This window comes from Triticum urartu, chromosome 7A, assembly GCF_056163025.1.
Source record: "Triticum urartu cultivar PI428250 chromosome 7A, HENAU_Tu73, whole genome shotgun sequence".
Taxonomy (NCBI): domain Eukaryota; kingdom Viridiplantae; phylum Streptophyta; class Magnoliopsida; order Poales; family Poaceae; genus Triticum; species Triticum urartu.
The window spans coordinates 519,882,208-519,905,239 of record NC_141879.1 but is presented as its reverse complement, the minus strand read 5'-3'; the positions used below and the strand labels follow the sequence as shown (position 1 = coordinate 519,905,239).

The 23,032-nt window shown below is 46.0% G+C and overlaps 1 long non-coding RNA gene across 2 annotated transcripts; it reads right to left on the bottom strand.

Annotated features, from left to right (window-relative positions):
* Positions 1–1,477: 1,477 nt before the first annotated feature.
* On the bottom strand, positions 1,478–3,582 carry LOC125522962 (uncharacterized). 2 transcript variants are annotated; one of them, XR_007290054.2, is made up of 5 exons: positions 3,232–3,582; positions 2,910–3,160; positions 2,763–2,822; positions 2,375–2,646; positions 1,478–1,974 (listed from the first exon to the last, which is right to left on the bottom strand). It is a non-coding gene; the product is annotated as an uncharacterized LOC125522962 (long non-coding RNA). The 2 variants fall into 2 exon arrangements; XR_007290053.2 differs by having other exon boundaries at positions 2,763–3,160.
* Between the last annotated feature and the right edge of the window lie 19,450 nt (positions 3,583–23,032).

Here is a 23,032-nt window from a genome sequence, read left to right as displayed (position 1 = left end):
TTCAAGGCATAATATGGAGAATGCTACACAAATAAATAAGAACCTCGCAACCAACGCGATAAAGGGGTTGTTAATCCCTTCACGGTCACTTAGAAAAGTGAGATATGATAAAGATAATAAGATAAATATTTTTTGGTATTTTTATGATATAGATTAAAAGTAAAGATTGCGAAAGAAAATAAATTGGAAACTTATATGATAAAAGATAGACCCGAGGGCCATAGGTTTCACTAGTGGCTTCTCTCAAGATAGCATAGGTATTACAGTGGGTGAACAAATTACTGTCGAGCAATTGATAGAAAAGTGCATAATTACGAGAACATGTAGGCATGATCATGTATATAGGCATCACGTCCGCGACAAGTAGACCGAAACGATTCTGCATCTACTAATATTACTCCACACATCGACCGCTATCCAGTATGCATCTAGAGTATTAAGTTCATAAGAACAGAGTAACGCATTAAGCAAGATGACATGATGTAGAGGGATAAACTCAAGCAATATGGTATAAACCCCATCTTTTTATCCTCGATGGCAACAATACAATACGTGCCTTGTTGCCCCTGCTGTCACTGGGAAAGGACACCGCAAGATTGAACCCAAAGCTAAGCACCTCTTCCATTGCAAGAAAGATCAATCTAGTAGGGCAATTCAAACTGATAATTCGAAGAGACTTGCAAAGAAAATTAAATCATACATATAAGAACTCAGAGAAAAACGAAATATTGTTCATAGATAATCTTGATCATAAACCCACAATTCATCGGATCTCGACAAACACACCGCAAAAAGAGTTACATCGAATAGATCTCCAAGAAGATCGAGAACTTTGTATTGAGATCCAAAGAGAGAGAGAAGAAGCCATCTAGCTAATAACTATGGACCCGAAGGTCTAAGGTAAACTACTCACATCATCGGAGAAGCTATGGTGTTGATGTAGAAGCCCTCCGTTATTGATTCCCCCTCCGGCGGAGCTCCGGAAAAGGCCCCAAGATGGGATCTCTTGGGTACAGAAGGTTGCGACGGTGGAAATAGGGTTTTGTGGTGCTTCCGGATGTTTTCGGGGTATATAGATATATATATATATAGGAGGAAGAAGTAGCTCGGTGGAGCTGCGAGGGGCCCACGAGGGTGGGGGCGCGCCCAGGGGGGCAGGCGTGCCTCCCTGCCTCGTGGCTGCCTCATTTCTTTTTTGACATCCACTTCAAATCCCCTGGATCACGTTTGTTCCAAAAATAACTCTCCCGAAGGTTTCATTTCGTTTGATATTCCTTTTCTACGAAACCAGAAATAGGCAAAAAAAACAGCAATTTGCACTCAGCCTTGGGTTAGTAGGTTAGTCCAAAAAATAATATAAAAATGTATAAATAAGCCTATTAATATCCAAAACAGATAATATAATAGTATGAAACAATCAAAAATTATAGATACGTTGGAGACGTATCAACAACTATATCCTATCCAACCTAAAAAATAATATAAAAGTGTATAAATAAGCTCATTAACATCCAAAACAGATAATATAATAGTATGGAATAATTAAAAATTATAGATACGTTGGAGACGTATCAACTATATCCTTTCACATAGCTTTAGGCCTGCAAGATGTTAACGAGTCAACCCTTGACCTACAAGGCTACACCACGTTCTATCCGAATGAAGCTCCCACTGCACTTCGCCCTTGGCCTACCTGCCTCGCCCAGCTCCTCCTCCCCGTCGTTGGTCTCCGTGGGAAGGAGGCTGCAACCAGAGAGGCGCTGTTCTTTGGAGGGACAGAGGCGGCGACCTGCGGCAGTGGCTGGGAGAGCTGGAGTACGAGGCGACGGCGACCATTGAGGTGACATGCTTTGGAGGGTTGGAGGCGTCGTGTGGCGGCCGCAGTGTGGTGGAAGACGACCATGGCGTGCCGCGTGCATTATAGATACCAAGAATCAACCCATGCCGGTGTTTTTGATAGTAATGCTACCAGCCCTACAAAAAATGTGGACAAAAGGTAACAGTAAATATTTCTTTTTCTAAGAAAAGGAAATAAAATAATCAAACAAACAGTGCAGAAACACATATGCAGTGATGAATAGTAGTTTTTCCTTGCAGGGAATATCAAAAAAGAAGTGAACTTCAGTAAAATGGAAACCCACAAATGGAAATCTAGCAGTACTTCCACTATTTGACAAGCATACTATTTAAAATGGCTGTATGCATCAGCCATACTTTGCCTAGTGAAAATTATTTCCCATATCATGTGTAAAAACAGGTAGAGTATCTAGAGCAGAATGAACAAAATGAAAGATAAATTTCATCATCTAGCAAACTACTTTGACAGAGAGTAAATTAACCAGATAAAAATAGCAGTGAAGACGGATCACTGTACCACTCGCATCCTCGCTCAGCCCCATAGTCTCCAGCAGCACCAGCAGTGTGTGTGTGTGTGCATGCGTCGCTGGTGCTCCTTCGACGTCTATGCGACGGCTGCCACACAATGGTCGTGCCACCGTACACTGCCGCCGCCTCGCTCATTGTTATCTTGCCATATGCTGCCACCGGCCTCCACCATGCCTCCCCATCTACCCATCCCAATTGCCACAGCGGGATCGCATCAGCTCACGCCAACAATTGCCCGTGAGTGTCATTCCTCTCCACATGCTTTGATGTATATATATTAACCCCACCGACCCAATAAGGTGAATAAATCGGTGATAGAAATAAACTTTGCTTAGACCCAAAAGTAAGCTAGCTTACGAGATAAAAGAAATCCTTACCGATGGCGCCAGTCATATAGGAGTTGCCCATAGCTTTTGCACTTTCTCTCTGCATGAATCCTTTGCGATCAAAATCAAACACCATGACATAAATCAACAATATATACACTCCATTGCAAACATACAGAATGGGGAGAATCAAAACACCTTGATGTATTCATATCATCGTATTTCTCAACTGTGGTCACACAAACAAATTCGAATGATTAAAACGAATTAGGAGGATGAGCCTGGTGGGGAAAGGTGTCGTCCAGAGTGGTCACTGAGGTCAGACCCCCTCATCAGTTTCTTGGCGAGCGAGGGCGGCTATGTGATGGGGGTGGATATGATGAGCAGCCTCCAGCCTCCCCTGCTCCCCCATGATCCTGCTCGAGGCCCGCGCTGCCCATTCACCGTCGCTGTCGCTTGCCAAGTCGAGATTGAGTGAGAGAGATAAAGAGAGAGAGGGAAAAAATAGTGGAGGGAGTACCTCAGAGCTCGACGCCTTGAAGATCAGCTCATCCTCTCCCGCTTTCCAGATCGAAACATGAGAGGGCAAACAGTGTGGCGGGGGTGGGGGAAAGCGAGGAGAGGTGGCGGCGGGGCAGCGAGGGTAAGATACCCTAGCGGCGGCCGGGCGTGGGGTGGGGGTCTGGAGCGCTATCGCGAGAGGGAGTGGAGAGGTGGATCTGCTCCTGCCGACACGCCCTAAGAAGAGGTCGGCTCGGCAGAGCAGTAGGGGCACCGCCGGAGCGGGAGATGGGGGCGGCGCCCGAGCACGAGCAGAGGGAAAGAGAGAGGTCGAGGGGTGGATGGAGAGGAGGGGCGGTGTGTGGTTTTTCTTTCCGGTTTTCTGATAGCGGGAGGGCCGGAGGGGTGGTGTGACGTGGGACGGAAAAAACAAAAGTCAATTACACTAACGATGCTAGAACTTGGCAAGGATGATTACTTTAATACTAGAATTTGCGGCATACATTAAATTGGTGTAAAAAGTTGACTTAGCGGTGCAAATACAGTGCAGTACCACTGACTTGGCACCGTATTTCCGTTTGAAGCCGTATACTCTGCGTACGTGGCATAAGATGGGTCCCATATGTAAGAAAGCATACAAATAAACATCAGCAGTGTACGTGGCTCCGAGCAGGTCCCACCTGTCAGTGAGATAGCACAAATTATTGTATGTATTGAAATAAAAATTACATCGGCAAGGGTTTGAACCTCTCACCTCTGTGCTGCACGGCTGAGTTGCTAGCCAACACATCAGATTACCTACGATAGTACTGCTAATGCATAGAATTTATATCCTGATGACTAAACTAATTGTATTAAAATATTAATCCGAAAATTGCATTTGAAAAAAATAGTGCGCCGGGGGTTTGAACTGGGCACCTACGGCCTCCTAAGAGGAAGCAAACCTTCATATCTTTTTGGCTGAACAAAATAAATTTAAATTCTTAACCAAAAGAAAGAAAGATTACAGCCTTGATGATTCAACCAGCAACCTCAAGCTATCATGTGGCCATGCATTCCACTAATATATAAATAATTATAAATATATTTTTTCATTCAATTTTTTTTATAAATATAATACATGGACATCCCAAGTGTTCATAATTTACTTATATAGTTTTTTGTATAATTCTTACTTTAATTATATGATTTTCGTTAAATTAATATAAATGAACACTTAAAAAATACAAATATTTGTATAATTCATAATTTATTTATATGGATTTTGGTTAAATTAATACGTGAATGTTTTCTCAAATTCCATGAGCATTTATTAATGTAATTTATTTATTTATATGGATATTATTCATAACACACTATTATAATTATATATTTTTACATATATTTTAGAAGGAAAAATCAAACATGTTCAAAAATATATATAATGATTTATATATTTTGTTGGTTGTAGTGGCATGCATGTCCGCACGATAGCTTGTGGTTGCTGGTTCAAATCAGCAAGGCTGCATTCTTTTTTTTTTGGATTAAAATTTTAATTTTTTTTGTTCAGTTAAAAGATATAAAGGATTATTTCCTCATAAAATTCCATAGGTAATTTGTGTGGTGTGGCTAGCGACGCACGGTTGGTACGCAGGTGTCCTGTACTCCTGTTCAAACCACTAGCGCACATGTTTTTTCAAACACAATTTCTGATCATTGTTTTTAATTCAAGTTGCTAGTGAAAAGAATATAAAACATACGTATCATTAGCAGATCCGAAGGTAGTTGGGATGAGTTGGCTAGCAAGGCAAGCATGCAGCACGCATGTCGGCTGTTCGAGATCCTCCGGCGACTCATTTTTATTCAACTATAATAAAACAGAATGTCTCACTGACATGTGGGACCCGCTCGGCATGCAGCACGCATGTCGGCTGTTCGAGATCCTCCGGCGACTCATTTTTGTTCAACTATAATAAAATAGAATGTCTCACTGACATGTGGGACCCGCTCGGGGCCAAGTGACCCACCTTATGCCACGTAGGCAGAGTATACAGTTGCATACGGAAATACAGTGCCAAGTCAGCGGTATGTATGGCAAATGCACCGTATTTGCACAAATGAGCCAACTTTTTACATCAGTTCGATGTATACCGCAAGTTCTAGCACTAAAGTGACCATTCATGCCAAGTTCTAGCACCACTAATGTAATTGACTCAAAAAACAACAACAAAAAAAGATATTAAGAATAGAAATTTGCACAATGCATGTTCATAAAATTAGATTTTTCATCTATTGTTACTTTGTTTTTTAAAAGCAAACCAACTCCGCTATCTTTATGGATGTGGCTAGCACTCATTTAGATGAAAATTAACTAAATCTCATTCAACTAACATCAATATATAATTGTTTTTTTATTTTTATCCCATTTTTATTTCTTATTCCTTTTTTTGTTGCTTCTCCTTTTTTTTTACATTTTTTTAGAAAATACGTAAATTTAGTTGCATGTGGCCGATGGACATGCAGTTTGCGCGACGGTTGAGATGTTGCTGCGCATAGTTGGGAGTATATGTACTTTATACTATGTACCTATCTTAATTTTTTTGTTAACATAGTATAAAGGCGGATGCTCACATGCATGTACATATAATGACCTCTATGAATGCATATACATACACTTTCTTTTTATAAGCACCTTTGAGATACTAGGCTGAGACAATATCTTAAGATTGATAAAGTCATTATAGACGTCTTTGTAGTTGATGATACAGTCTTTTCTCATTGAATGAACATCATAAAAAGACTGGATAAATCTAAAAAATAAGGTATGCCAAATCTAAGACTTGAATACTGATGAGTTGAAGAGCAACCTACTTGTAATCTGGTGTTCCATGCGCACACAAAGCGCATTGACGTGGATTTTCACTTTGCGGAGTAAAGTATTGCTGTGAAGGCGTTGTAAGTTCGGTTTACTTAGCCAAATCAAATAATCATACGGCCGGCATATCTACCAAGCTTATATCTGTACGTGTTGAGTAACGTGATTATATTAAAAAATATTTTGATTTGACTTGTATTTCAAATAGATTATGTATTCTTATATATATGTTCATGTGGCTCAAGCAATACAACAACTATTCCATCAATCATCTTTATTTCTTCTAACATGGTATTTATCGCAAGTCGATCTTAAATCCTAGCCGCCACCGCTTCCGCACTCACGCGCCGCCCCGAGGCGGTCGGCCTCTATGACCGCCGCCGGGGGCCGTGCCGTCTGTATCTAGGATTCATCCGCCGATCATGTTGGCCGGCTGCCCTAAAGAGTCTTTTTCCGAGTCTTAATCCGGATTTTTTTTCGCTCTCTCGCTGATCATTTTGATCGGTGTTTTTTCTTTTTGGTTTTCCGATTTAATCTTGATCGGTTTGCGTCGCCCGCCGCCGTCGTCGACCTTCGTACGTCTCTACTCCGACCCCGGCGCGACCAGCTGGCCTCTCCTTCGACCCAGCGGCCACGCGCGTCGAGGCGACCCGTCTGGGCCAGCCGCCGTCCGCGCGTCGGTCCGCCCGTTGCCCTACGCCGGCCGTCACCGCCCAGCTCCGACCGGGACACCTGCACCGCCCCGACCCAGCGGCCTCGCGCCATGCGACGGCCAATCATAGCCGTCGCTCGCGCGCCGGCCCGCCCATCGATCCACGTCACCCGCCTTCTCCGCGTTTGCACAGCGGCCCGGCGGTCTACCTCGCCGGCCTCGTTTTCGGCTGCGTCGGGACGGCTACGTCAGGCTCGTCGGCTGCCTCAACTCGGACGCCGTTGCTCCGTTGGTCGTTCGGGCCTCGCTGCCCGGGCGCCGGCGCTGCTTTGGCAGCCCGGGTGCCGGTGCTGACAAGCTCGTCCGCGACGTCCCACGGCGTCAGTCGTCGCCGGCTTCATCTCGGACTCCGCCGCCACCATGCCTCCACTGAGCGGCGTCCCCGACCTCGCGCGCGATCGGCTTGATCACCCGCTCGTCGCCGCGTTCCGCCTCATCTACGCCGCGTGACCGACCTGGCCCGTCGGCTATGCGCGCCTCCGCAGGTCCCGTGAAGATCGTCCCCGAGTTTAGCGCGCCTCTCCGGCGATCAAGCATCGGGCTGCCGCTGCGTCGCCCTGTCGGGCTGTAGCGCCGCTGCCCCGTGGTTCTCCTCGCAGCTGCATCGACTCGTGTGTCGCCCCTTCGGGCCGTAGTGCCGCGATACGCGGTCCCCGCCGCCGCCCCGAGGCCGTCCCTGCGGCTGCACCGACTCGCGCACCGCCGTTGCGTCGCCCCTTCGGGCCGCAACGTCACGGCGCGCGGTCCCCGTCGCCGTCTCGAGGTCTTCCCGCCGTCTCCCCGACCCGCCTGGCGCCGCTGTGTCGCCTCTTCGGGCCGTAGCGCCGCGGCCGCGGTCAGCTCCGCCGTCACCGCGCGTCGACCTCTCGTGGTATGCACCGCGCCGTCTTCCTTGGCACGGGTACGCCACCGTCCGCGCCGGTCTTCGTCACGCTGTCAGGATTCTTCGCCTACTTCGAGCACCGCCGCTGCACTTCTAACCTAGCCGCCGCCGCGGCTACCTCCGTAGCTGCCGCGGCCGCCCGTCCACCCCGTTCGTCTTTGTCCAGCACCAGCCCGTCGCCAGCGTCGCCGTCATCTACCCCGACCACTTCGTCTACTCCGACCACCGTTGGTGACATCGGCACCGCGCCGATGGACGCCGCAATCGTCGTTGAGTTCTTTTCTGCTGCTCCCTCTGACTTCTCCAACATGGCGTACAGCCCGTGCAGGTCCCTCATCTACGCATGCCCGGTGCTGGCAACATCGTTGCGTGCCTTCATCCACGACGTGTCCCCGGGCCTGGCAAGCTTGGTCGGCGCTTCGTCAACTTTGTCTTCGTCCGTCTACGCATGCCCGATGCTCGTAACACCGGTACGTGCCTTCGTCCACGATATGTTCTCGGGCTTGGCAAACCCGCCGCGACGCGTCGTCAACCACATCTTCTTCCCGGCGCACCACTACTTCGACACCACTGCGCCCATGCTAACTCGGCGCCCCCTTGCGCTTGCGGCTCCACGGCGACTTCCTCGACACCGGCCACCCCGACTCGACATCAACCACGACATTCTTCGCACGGCTACCTCGACCACGGCTCCACCACCCACGCTCTTGGCTACATCGACAAACGGCACAAAGGGCTACCGCCTGCTTGAGCAACCTCGTCGGTTTCCACTCCAGCTTGCCTTCGGATTCTTCTCCAGTCACATCGTCTGCGTCGCTACCATCGTGACTGCGGGGGGGTGTTGAGTAACGTGATTGTATTAGGAAACATAGGTTAGACTAAGAAATATTCTGGCTTGCCTTATACTCCAAGTAGATCATGTACTCTTATATATATATGCCCATGAGGCTAAGCAATACAACAACTATTCCACCAATCCTCTCTATCCCTTCTAACAGTACGTAGGTCCACTTTGAGGGGTATATTTTAGGGTGAATTTGAGGTGAACATTGTATTTGTTTAGTATAGTCACGATTTGTCTTGGACGTCAATCCTACATCAGCAGGTCGACTTTGACGGGCGTTGTTTAAACTTAGTTCCTAGTCATCACGATTTTTCTAGGATGTCAGAACAGTGTGACGACGCAATTAACATCCTTCACGTCAACGGAACATCACAATGAGCGCACGCCAGCAATCATTCGCGCGGGATATACTGGGTTTCTCCAAGTTTTTTATTTAGTTGGAGGTTTGTCTAAGTTGTTAGTATAGCATCAACCTTAGACATGACATGAACTTTCCTTAGTTGCTATCTCTGACGCACGAACGACCCTGGCAATGTAAACTTACCTTGCGGTGGGTTGTTTATCGCGCATAGACAAGGAGAGCCATGCATGCTCCGTCCATGATTTTGTCTTCATTACATGCATTTGGCAATAAATCACCATTTGAGATTAACCCTCCCGCCCACAGGATGACCTTCATGCTAGTCTCCGTTGATTCACGTATGAATTCTCTCAACACTAGTGTATAGCACGACGCTGCAAGCCTGCAAACACCATTAGCTCTTAGTTAGTTTGCAGTTGCAGTTGCACCAATGGTTCCACCATCGACGGGCTCCATCGACTTTGCTCCTCCGCTACGGCTACCGTGGGATGATTATGACCCACCGGGGTATGAATCACCACCGATACGTACCTGGTATCCGCCACCGCCGCCGTCTTCAGATTCAGATAATGGATGGGTACTCGCGGTATTGCTCGTCTTCGTCTTCGTAGTCTGCATGATCGGAGTCGTTTTAAAGGTTTACCGCAGCAAGCAAGCTCACACCGAGGCAGCGGCAGAAGCAGCCGCTGCCGCTGCCGCTCGAACTCGAGAGTTGCCGTGGCCGCGGCAGTTGCCGGGGCTAGAATCCCTCTGGCAACATGATGAGGTGCGGCTGCCGAGAACCCGTGCTACCAACCCGGGGGCCCGCGCTACAAACCCGACGGCCCGCCTCCCGGCGTTCACGTACAACCGGTCCGTGAAGCACAACGTGACGGGTGGAGGAGAAGAAGTGGCGACGTGCTCCGTGTGCCTCGGCGTGTTCCAGCTAGGTGAGACGGTGCGGCTGTTGCCGGCGTGCATGCACCTGTACCACGTGGAGTGCATCGACCCGTGGCTGGACGCGCACTCGACGTGCCCGATCTGCCGCTCGGACGCCGACCCGACGATGAACGACGCTCGCCCACCTCCCGTTTAATCTTTTTCCTGGCGGGAGGTTTACATACGGGCCTGTAAACATTTGGTAGTGTTTTCTTTTAAAAGGAGGATAATACGGCATCTGCAACAAGAAAATGTGGGCCCTAATAAGTACCTACCGTGTGGCACAAGCATATGACAAGTCCGAACATTTTTTATGACAATTTTAATGACGCGAGGATGACAACTTTAGTTTGTCAAACATGACAACTTTCATGCTTCAGTTTATTTTTGATAGTAATTTGTTATGTGTCAATTTGTCATCCTTACGTGACTGGATTACCATCAAAAACCGTTCAGGCCGGAGTGCCACACACCTGACGTGTGGCACTTATCATTTGGGTATTATTAAGAATGCAAATTCCAGTAGCTGAAAAACATCTACCCGGAAATAAAGCAAAAAAGAGAACCCGAGACCGCATTCCTCGCGATAGTACCTCCATCAGATAGCCGCTAATCCTATGTTAAAAGACGACATCAAAACGAAAAATACACAACTCCGAGGCTACGTCTTCAAGAAGGAATTACCGCACGTGCGACGATAATGGCGAGTCAAACACAGGATTGAACTCTGGATATCATCCCCAAAGGCTTGGTTCAATCGCACTGCCGCACTGATAACCAGGCCGCCTCTCGGGATCCATTTCTTCGCCTGGCTAGCTAACTAGGATCGATGCTGGACGGCGCCGTGCTTGGCACGTCATGGGCTACCTTACGACGGCTACCGTGCGCTCTGTGACCATGTGATGGAAACCTTGCAACACTTGTTGCTGCACTGCCCTTTCTCTTGGGTGATCTGGCACCAGATCTTTCCCTGGACTCATGCGCCATCTGCTCTTCCGCTTGACGACGAGACCTTCCAGGGGTGGTGGGCTTCCACTATGATAGCGGAGCTTACGACTATGCGCAAAGGGCTTGCTTCCCTTATACTCATCATTGCATGGTCCATTTCGAGGCGCGATAACGCGTGCATTTTCGACAATGCCTAGGCATCCATGTTGTTTTGCTATAGTCCATCAACGATGAAGGGTGTTCTTGGACCAAGGCCGGAGCGCGGGGCTTGATTGCTCTATTTGTAGAAGTGCATGCTCTAGCCAATGCAACCAAAAAACCGATCTGATGGAAGAGACTAGTCAGCACATTATACGTCAACACTCCTCCTCACGTGTGGCTTCCTCAGGCCTAAACGTGGACCGAAAGTGGGCTGCAATTTAATTGCGCTAGCCGGGTCTTGAACTCGAGGCCTCTTGGCTCTCATACCATGTAGAAGTGCATGCTCTAGCCAATGCAACCAAAAGACAGCTCTGATGAAAGAGACTAGTCAGCACATTATACGTCAACACTATTGCCTAGTTATAGTTGTTGTTCCCGGGGCTGAGCAACCCTTCCTCTATGCTCATGTAATGTCTCGATGCTCTCTTCCGTGTCTATGTCGCGGGACATTACCCCTGTACTCTTGTAACCAATTTTTTCTCCCTATCTATCAATGGAATGATAAGCAACCATACACATTCACGAAAAAACCAAGCTTCAATGCACCACCTTCAGCCAGGTCACGGCGCAAGCACATATCGACATAGGCTGATCAAAGATCTTGTGTTTCCACTTGAGTGCATAGATTCGTCGTTGAAGCCATATGTACCATCATCCCTAATCCGTCTACCGACGCCTTGATAACCGGATACCATTAGAGAAGACAACACAAGATAGGCATCCCATGCCCCTGCCTCCCTATCAGTGTCAAAACCGGCGGATCTCGGGTAGGGGGTGCCGAACTGTGCGTCTAAGGCGGATGGTAATAGGAGGCAGGGGACGCGATGTTTACCCAGGTTCAGGCCCTCTTGATGGAGGTAATACCCTACGTCCTGCTTGATTGTTCTTGATGATATGAGTATTACAAGAGTTGATCTACCACGAGATCGTAGAGGCTAAACCCTAGAAGCTAGCATATGGTATGATTGTATGTTGTCCTATGGACTAAACCCTCCGGTTTATATAGACACTGGAGGGGGCTAGGGTTACACAAAGTCGGTTACAAGGAAGGAGATCTACATATCCGTATTGCCAAGATTGCCTTCCACGCCAAGGAAAGTCCCATCCGGACATGGGACGAAGTCTTCAATCTTGTATCTTCATAGTCCAACAGTCCGGCCAAAGGATATAGTCCGGCTGTCTGGAGACCCCTAATCCAGGACTCCCTCAGTAGCCCCTGAACCAGGCTTCAATGACGATGAGACCAGCGCGCAGTTTCGTCTTCGGCATTGCAAGGCGGGTTCCTCCTCCGAATACTCGGAAGATTTTGAACACAAGGATAGTGTCCGGCTCTGCAAAACAAGTTCCACATACTACCGTAGAGAGAGTAATATTTCCACAAATCTAATCTGCTGACACGTTTTGACAGCATGACATCATGTCATGTCCCGGTCTTTATTCAAACCGTTTTTCCCAACCAGCACCTGCACATATCGCGAGGCGGTTTTCCTAACACGTCTTGTCAAAGCAGAGATCGTGTCCCCCTTATTACGGGATTCTCATCAATACGGACATGGGTAACCCAATCGTGCCTGTTAGTATGACTCCTCGATTTTAGGCAAGTCCCAAACGGCCACGAGGAGGATGCTTGATATTCATCCTCTTTATAAAGAGGTCAAGGCCTGTACTTTTTTCTCTCGTGCTCAATCGAATCATTCCCCCGCCTCGAGTTCCAACACCCAAGGCTCAGGTCAGGCGCTTCGGACCTTTAACCATGTCTGGATCCAACCTCCAAGGTCGGTGGATGCTTTCCTCTGTCACAGAGGAAGACATCAAGAAGCTGAGAGAGGCCAGGTATCTGACCGCCGAAATCTCGCACAGGCTGCCTGCCCGAGGGCAGGTCATCCCCACTCCCGAACCCAACGAGAGTGTTGTGTTCATCTCTCACTTCCTCCGAGGGCTAGGCCTCGCTCTGGGTCCCTTTGTTAGGGGGCTCATGTTCTATTATGGACTGGATTTCCATGATTTGGCCCCGGATTCCCTCCTTCACATCTCGTTGTTCATCGTCGTGTGTGAGTCCTTCCTCCGCGTTACCCCACACTTTGGCCTGTGGCTCAAGACTTTCAATGTGAAGCCGAAGATGATCGAGGGGCGTCACGCAGAGTGCGGAGGTGCCGCAATAAGCAAAAGTGCTGATGTTCCGTGGCCAGAGGGCTCCTTCCCAGAGGTGTCCAGTTTATGGCAACGGGAGTGGTTTTATATCACAGTTCCCCGAAGTGCCAAGTGGGTAGCCGCCCGTGCCTTTCGCTCGGGCCCTCCACCACAACTGACGTCATGGATCAACAAGGGGCTGAACTGGGGGCCAGTAAATGATGTGCTGATATTGCAGAGTCGCATCCGAGATCTCCTCGAGAGAGATGTCAGCCTGGTCAAGTGGTCAAGGTAATGCAAGTCATGCTAGTTCATCGAGTCCAGCCTTGCAAACATTGACCCCTCCGCATGTGGGAATTCAACCCGGAAGGACCGCGAACTATTTAGCACTTCCTCGGCATGACGCTCGAAGGGATGTACAAATTGTTCTTCGGACCCCAAATAGAGTGTCCGGACACCACCGAGGATGCGGGTCTGAGCTGTAATCGCCCCGATACCCAAGTAAGTAATCCCATGGCCGAACATGCCGTCTTTCTATTTATCATAACATTATTATGAAAAGTCGCTCTTTGACCAGGATTGGATAACAAAGGCGAAGATGATCAGGTGTTCGGCCCCCCTTCCCGAAGGCTTGGCCAATCCAGTACTAGACAGAATGCTCAAGCCGACGCCTTATCAGGCGCCCTCAAAGGAAGATAAAGGGGGGAACAAAGAGGCTGAAAGCGGGCCTCACTCACTATTCGTCCAAACCGGGGGAGTTAGCGCCTCCGCGAAGGAGGATAGCCAGGGAGAAGAATCTGAAATTCCCTCTCCCCAAGGAAGGAAGAGGACCACCTCGGAAGACCCGGAAACAAAGGTTTCCAAATGGGGGAAGAAATCTCCGCCAGAGGGTCCTGCCTCGGAGGGTACTCTTGCCGCACAGTGTCCGTAAGGGGATCAACCCTCTACCGAGCTGTAAGTAATAAAAAGTACTTAACAGTAAAAAATCTTACATTACTTCTGAAGATAATAACCGAAGCATATGTCTTGTAGTTCGGATCGTAGCCCTTCTCGACAGAGTTCGTCTTCGGGGGATCTTCTTCCGGAGATGATGGAGAGCGAAACACCTCCCCCTGCCACCCCGCCTCATGAAATGGCGACCCTGAAGTGTCGTCGCGGAGGGTTTCTCCTGATCTGCCAATGCCAAAGGGTAATCCTTTGGCCACCCAAAGTCCCAGTGTTCGGCTCCTAAAGAGAGCAATAGAAAGAGTCCGAAACCATACAGTGTGCGGTCGGACGCACTGAAGGATCTTCTGGAGCAAGCGGCCATCTCGGAAGCGCATTGTACGCTAATGGGTACGGTGATTGAAAGCACAAGTGCTCCCTAGGTGGTTTTGGTAATTAATGACAACATATCTCTTGTTGGACTAATACTTTTATCTAGTATATTTCAGATAAGTTCAACAATAGAGTGGCATGGACTAAAGGTTGTGGGAACTCCTTCAAGATGCTAAGGATAAAGGATTGGCTAAAGCTTCAAGCTCAGGACTCTTCATTTTACACTTTTAGTGATCCAAGATCACATTGAGTCCATAGGAAAAGCCAATACTATCAAGGAGGGATGAGGTGTTGATAATGAGCCTCTTGCTCAAAGTGCTTAATGATATGCTCCAAAATCCTCACCTACTTTCCCACTTCCACATATGACCTAAACCCAAAGCCAAACTCGGACCTACCGATTCTTTCTATCCGGAGCCATCGAGTTTCACTTGTCACTTAGCCACTGCCAAACCCTAATCAATTCGGTCTCACCGATGGGATCTCGGTCTCACCGAGATGGGCTTGCAAACTCTCTGTTACCTGTTGCAATATCATCGGTCCCACCGAGATATGCAATCGGTCCCACCGAGTTTGCTTGGCCAACTCTCTGTTTCGCTTATTACCCAAATCGGTCCCACCGAGTTTGAGTAATCGGTCAAACCGAGTTTTGGATTTTCCCTAACCCTAGCACATCGGTCCCACCGAGTTGTTCCAGTCGGTCCCACCGAGAATCACTAACGGTCACTAGGTTTACTATTCCGGTCCGACTAAGTTTTCTGATTCGGTCCCACCGAGATTGGTAAATTGTGTGTAACGGTTGGATTTCGTGTGGAGGCTATAAATACCCCTCCACCTCCTCTTCATTCGAGAGAGAGCCATCAGACTAAGCCTACACTTCTAGCATCCTATTTCTGAGAGAGAACTACCTACTCATGTGTTGAGATCAAGATATTCCATTCCTACCATATGAATCTTGATCTCTAGCCTTCCCCAAGTTGCTTTCCACTCAAATCTTCTTTCCACCAGATCCAAATCCTATGAGAGAGAGTTGAGTGTTGGGGAGACTATCATTTGAAGCACAAGAGCAAGGAGTTCATCATCAACACACCATCTGTTACTTCTTGGAGAGTGGTGTCTCCTAGATTGGCTAGGTGTCACTTGGGAGCCTCCGACAAGATTGTGGAGTTGAACCAAGGAGTTTGTAAGGGCAAGGAGATCGCCTACTTCGTGAAGATCTACCGCTAGTGAGGCAAGTCCTTCGTGGGCGATGGCCATGGTGGGATAGACAAGGTTGCTTCTTCGTGGACCCTTCGTGGGTGGTTGCTTCTTCGTGGACCCTTCGTGGGTGGAGCCCTCCGTGGACTCGCGCAACCATTACCCTTTGTGGGTGGAGCCCTCCGTGGACTCGCGCAACCGTTACCCTTCGTGGGTTGAAGTCTCCATCAACGTGGATGTAGGATAGCACCACCTATCCGAACCACGGGAAAAACATCCGTGTCTCCAATTGCGTTTGAATTCTTCAAACCCTTCCCTTACATTCTTGCAAGTTGCATGCTTTACTTTCCGCTGCCTATACACTCTTTGCATACTTGCTTGATATGTATTGTTGAAATTGTGCCTAAAACTCCACTTCAACTGAAAAAGCTTAAAAATTGCAACTTTAGCATTAAGTGTCTAATCACCCCCCTCTAGACACACCTACTTCTAGATCCTACAAGTGGCATCAGAGCTTTGGTCTCCATTACCTTGGTTTAATCACCATTGGAGGAAGATGGATGTGTCTACTTTAGGGAGTCTTAGACATAGAGTGCCTATTCTTGATGGAGAGTATTTTCATGAGTGGAAAAATGAGATGCTTGTAATTTTCAATCAATATCATTTAAACAAGTATATTGCTAGCCCTTGTGCACCTCATATTGATCCTTTGCATCCTACCCTAGATGAAGATATTGACATAATTCGCAATCTTAGAACCATTGAGCTCATCATTAGAGGATTGCCCAAGAATTTGATTGCAAATTTGCCTACTCTTAATTGTGCCTATACTATATGGAAATTTTTTGAGGAACGATTTCCCGATCATTCCTTAAAAAATCTGGATGAAATTCTCCATAAATCTATTGCATTGAGTAAGATGAACTCTAGTGATCCTAAGTTTGGTGATTGTCTATTTGAGCTTACCAATCTCAAGCACGCTAAAGGAGATGCTGGAATCATTAGTGATATTATATTTGAAGCTATAAGAATTCATAAAAGTGACCACTTTGATGACCATTTATCTAATGAATTACCCTCTCTAGGAAATGATGAGTCACAAGATCATGATGAACATGGATACTATGATGATGATGATAGTGACTTCGATCTTGATGATGCAATGAGACATTTTGGTCTTACGGCAAATCTTCGGGGATATGCGTCAGGTGGAAAGGAATGGGTTCTTGATAGTGGATGTACCGATCATATGACCGGAGATGAAGAGATGTTCCGTGAGCTTGCTGAAAATGACGGCCCTCGAAAATATGTCACCTTTGGTAATAATTCAAAGGGTAAAGTGGTTGGCCTTGGTAAGGTGGCCATCTCACATGATAGTTCCATTCAAAATGTCATGCTCGTTGAATCTCTCGGCTACAACTTACTTTTAGTATCTAGACTTGCTGATTTTGGTTTGAATGTTCTATTTACTGAGGTAGATTGCCAAGTGTTTCGTCGAGACAATCATAAAATGGTCTTTACCGGTATGCGTAGAGGTGATCTTTACATTGTCGATTTCTCTAAAAAGGCACAACCTAAAACTTGCTTTATTGCTAAATCCTCAAAAGGTTGGTTGTGGCATAGACGACTAGGTCACGTTGGTATGAGAAACCTTGACAAGCTTATTAAAGGAAATCATATCCTTGGAGTTAACGATGTCATATTTGATAAGGATAGACTTTGCAGTGCTTGTCAAGCAGGTAAACAGGTTGGAGGAAGGCATCCCGTGAAGAACATCATGACCACAAGGAGGCCACTCGAGCTACTTCATATGGATCTTTTTGGTCCCAACGCCTACAAGAGTCTCGGTGGAAATTCTTTTGGTCTAGTTATAGTTGATGATTTTTCAAGATTTACGTGGGTGTTCTTTCTTAGTGACAAGTCGCAGGTCCAGAAGATCTTCAAAAACTTCGCTAGGAAGGCCCAAAATCAGTTTGACGTGAAGATCAAGAAGGTTCGGAGTGACAATGGAACGGAGTTCAAGAACGCAAATGTGGATACCTTTCTTGATGAGGAAGGGATTTCACACGAGTTCTCGGCTACGTACACACCTCAACAAAACGGAGTTGTTGAGAGGAAGAACCGGATGCTCATCGAAATGGCAAGAACGATGCTTGATGAATACAAGACACCGAAGCACTTTTGGGCAGAAGCGGTTGAGACAGCTTGTCACGCAACAAATCGCTTGTATCTTCACAAGCTACTCGGCAAGACGGCATACGAGCTCCTCACCGGTAACAAACCCCAAGTTGGATACTTTCGAGTATTCGGCTCAAAGTGCTACATTCTTGATAAGCATCGTTGTTCAAAGTTTGCTCCTAAATCTCATGAAGGTTTTCTACTTGGTTATGGCTCAAACTCTCACACTTACCGTGTCTACAACAATTTCACCCAAAAGGTTGAAGAGACGGTAGATGTGAAGTTTGATGAATCTAATGGCTCGCAAGTAGAGCAATTGCCAATTGATGTAGGAGAAAAAGACCCTTCAGAAGCAATCCAAGACTTGTCCATTGGCAAAATCCTTCCAACGGAGGTGAAGGAGAGTACCTCGTCCGTCCAAGTGGAAGCCTCTACTTCACAACAAGGTGAACCAAGAATTGATATGGAAGCATCCACAAGTGGGACACGCCAAGATGAAGAAGACGAGGAAGTACATCAAGACGAACATCAACAACCCCCTTCTCCACCACGACAAGAGAATGACAACGTCAACAATGAAGAAGGCCAAGAAGAAGAACAAGATGAAGAAGATGCTCAACAAAGACCCAAGCAAAAGCTCTCACGAGTTCGAGCAAGAACTGCCAAAGATCATCCCGTCGAGAAAATCCTCAATGATATACAAACCGGGAGAATCACTCGCTCAAAAACTCGTTTAGCTAACTTTTGTGAAAACTATTCATTCATCTCTAGCATTGAACCTATGAAGGTTGAAGAAGCATTGGAAGATCCGGATTGGATAAACGCTATGCATGAAGAGCTACACAATTTTGAGAGAAACCAAGTTTGGACATTGGTTGAGAAGCCCGACAACAACCACAATATCATTGGTACAAAATGGGTGTTTCGTAACAAGCAATATGAAGATGGACAAGTAGTTCGCAACAAAGCACGTCTCGTCACCCAAGGGTACACACAAGTCGAAGGTATGGACTATGGTGAGACATATGCTCCCGTTGCTAGACTTGAGTCCATTCGCATCTTACTTGCCTATGCTAATCACCATAATATCACCTTGTACCAAATGGACATTAAAAGTGCTTTTCTAAATGGCGAAATAGAAGAGGAAGTTTATGTTAAACAACCTCCTGGCTTTATCAATCCTAAGAAACCAAATCATGTTTACAAACTTCACAAAGCTCTTTATGGTCTTAAACAAGCTCCTAGAGCATGGTATAAATGCTTGACCAAGTTCCTTATTGCAAGTGGTTTTGAAATTGGTAAAATTGATTCTAAACTTTTTACTAACAGAGTTAATGGAGAACTATTTGTATGCCAAATTTATGTTGATGATATCATATTTGGTTCAACTAACCCTCTCTTTAGTGAAAAGTTTGGAAAGCTAATGTCAGAGAAGTTTGAGATGTCTATGATGAGTGAACTCAAATTCTTTCTCGATTTGCAAATCAAGCAAACTAAGGAAGGTACATTTGTCTCTCAAACGAAGTACACCAAGGACTTATTCAAGAAGTTCAATATGCAAGAGTGCAAAGGTATGTATACACCCATGCCCACTAGTGGACATAATGATTTGACCAAAGATGGTGAACCGGTTGATCAAAAGGTTTATCGCTCTATGATTGGTTCATTGCTATACCTATGTGCTTCACGTCCCGATATTATGCTAAGTGTGTGCATGTGTGCACGATATCAAGCTGCTCCTAAAGAATGTCATCTTAAGGCCGTGAAAAGGATAGTGAGATACTTAATTCATACACCAAACTTTGGCATTTGGTATCCTAAGAGGTCTTCTTTTGATCTTGTTGGCTATTCCGACTCGGATTATGCCGGAGACAAGGTTGATAGAAAGTCCACTTCGGGTACTTGTCAATTTCTTGGTAGATCTCTTGTGTCTTGGTCTTCTAAGAAACAAAACTCGGTATCCTTATCCACCGCCGAAGCGGAATACATTGCCGCTGGTTCATGTTGTGCTCAATTACTTTGGATGACCCAAACTCTTAAAGATTATGGGATTTATGTGAAACATGTTCCACTGCTTTGTGACAATGAAAGTGCTATCAAAATTGGTCATAATCCTGTACAACATTCTCGAACTAAGCATATTGAAGTTCGTCATCATTTCATTCGAGATCATGTTGCTAAGGGTGATATTAATCTTAAGCATGTTCGCATTGATAAGCAATTAGCGGATATATTCACTAAACCACTTGATGAGAAAGTGTTTTGCAGGTTGAGAGGAGAATTGAACATCATTGATGCTTCAAACGTGGAGTAGGAACTCCATTGGATACATGCAAGACATGAACTTTTGACTAATCCATGATATATCTCTTATGATGACTATCTTATGTCTTGGATATATTTGTACCTTGCATGTTGTCTAACCCATGTAGGTGCTTGGTTGAAACTAATTCCATGAGATTGCGACTCACTCACATCTTGAGCAATCTCTACATCACCAAGTCTCTACACAATGGTGGTTGAAGACAAGGAAGCACAAAACCGTTCAAACATATCCTTTGACAAATTCTATGTTGAGCTTCATGACTGTCATTTTTGGATACACAAGTGCTCTTCCTTGCAAGAACTAACCCATGTAGGTAGATGAACTCAAACTCCAAGTGGTGCTCCAAATTCTTGATGGGCTACATCAACCATGAGCACCCACACAAGTTCAACTACATGAGCAAGAACCACTCCACCACCCAAGGTATGTTATTCCATCTTAGAGAAGCTTTACTCCAAGACATGAGTCAAAGCAACTCAACAAGATGTGAATACATCAAGATGCTTAAACGAAAAATGGTAACCCCATTTTGAGCTTAAACGATGAGTATGACCTATGATCAAGTGCTCTCACTTGACTCCTAAGTCAATATACTCTAACATAGGTGACTATGTCACCGCCCAACTCTAGATGAAGTTCTCTTGTGCTCCTTTCTGTGTTATTGCATTTGTCTCATGCTTGTTTATTTGTTTCCTTCTACTTCATCTAGATCTTTCAGTTTCTTTCCTTTTTTGATTTTTTTATTCCTTGCAAATCCTTCAGGTAATTCATTGCAAATCTTTGTGAGATCCTATTTGACCAGTGAGCTGAGGTGACAAGTGTTTTTCTCTGTAATGAACTCGATTTCACCGAATTGTAATTTTCGGTTCAACCGAATTCCTTCGGTACCACCGAAACATACCACTTGGTGCCACCGATTTAGCAACAGGAAAAACAGTTTGTCACATATTCTATATTTCTTTTGATCCAGCTCCACTCAATGAATCTTGTCCTCTGCAAGCATCCCAATTTTATCCATTGCTTTGTGCTGAATCTCAAGGACCAAACCTATATGACGGATTCCATAAAACCCTTCTTGGAAATTGATGTCAAAGGGGGAGAGAGAGATCACATCAAAGCTTGTGGGAGAGAGAGAACACACTAAAGGGGGAGAGAAAGTCTCAAGGATCCCAGATGTCCCAGATAAAGTATTAAGGGGGAGAAAGAGATCTCTAGGGGGAGAGACAATACTCTAGGATCCCAGATGCTTGATGTTCAAGAGGAGAGATGTCACATGTCTTTTTAGGGGGAAAGACATGTTCATTTGTATCTTTCAGCTCTGATTTTCTGTTCCCTATCTTCTCCCAATATCCCATGTAAGATTCCGGGGGAGCAAGACACCTATGGGAAAGAAATCAGTCAAATTCATTGCATATCTTTACTCTTGGGGACATGTTGAATTCAATGTAGTACCTAGTACTTACTCTCTACATGTCATCCCAGTCTTGGTATTCTTGTGGTTTCTTTAGTTTGCTCTGGCTAGTGGATGTACCTGTGTTATCTAACCTTGTTTGTGCAGGTTCATTCCATCCTAAGCCAACCAAAGACTACAAGGTAAGTGTATGCATCAAAATCATGAGTATGAGGAGTTCTTGCTTATGTACATACTGTTTGCAAGAAGGACTCATGAGCATGAAGGTATTTTCCTTAACAATCTTTTGCTCTGATGCATATGGCCAAGATACATGTAACACATTGCCCACTTTGTCATGGTTATGCTCTCACATGCCTCTATATTTCATATTCACATGAGTGCATACATGTAGGGGGAGCCTATGCTTGTTACATGTCCTTCCAAAGCTTTACTTGCTGTTCTTTATATCTTTATCTAAAGCTTTGATGTATGTTGCCATCAATTACCAAAAAGGGGGAGATTGAAAGCACAAGTGCTCCCTAGGTGGTTTTGGTAATTAATGACAACATATCTTTTGTTGGACTAATACTTTTATCTAGTATATTTCAGATAAGTTCAACAATAGAGTGGCATGGACTAAAGGGTGTGGGAACTCCTTCAAGATGCTAAGGATAAAGGATTGGCTAAAGCTTCAAGCTCAGGACTCTTCATTTTACACTTTTAGTGATCCAAGATCACACTGAGTCCATAGGAAAAGCCAATACTATCAAGGAGGGATGAGGTGTTGATAATGAGCCTCTTGCTCAAAGTGCTTAATGATATGCTCCAAAATCCTCAGCTACTTTCCCACTTCCACATATGACCTAAACCCAAAGCCAAACTCGGACCTACCGATTCTTTCTATCTGGCGCCACCGAGTTTCACTTGTCACTTAGCCACTGCCAAACCCTAATCAATTCGGTCTCACCGAGATGGGCTTGCAAACTCTCTGTTACCTGTTGCAATATCATCGGTCCCACCGAGATATGCAATCGGTCCCACCGAGTTTGCTTGGCCAACTCTCTGTTTCGCTTATTACCCAAATCGGTCCCACCGAGTTTGAGTAATCGGTCAAACCGAGTTTTGGATTTTCCCTAACCCTAGCACATCGGTCCCACCGAGTTGTTCCAGTCGGTCCCACCGAGAATCACTAACGGTCACTAGGTTTACTATTCCGGTCCGACCGAGTTTTCTGATTCGGTCCCACCGAGATTGGTAAATTGTGTGTAACGGTTGGATTTCGTGTGGAGGCTATAAATACCCCTCCACCTCCTCTTCATTCGAGAGAGAGAGCCATCAGACTAAGCCTGCACTTCCAGCATCCTATTTCTGAGAGAGAACTACCTACTCATGTGTTGAGATCAAGATATTCCATTCCTACCATATGAATCTTGATCTCTAGCCTTCCCCAAGTTGCTTTCCACTCAAATCTTCTTTCCACCAGATCCAAATCCTATGAGAGAGAGTTGAGTGTTGGGGAGACTATCATTTGAAGCACAAGAGCAAGGAGTTCATCATC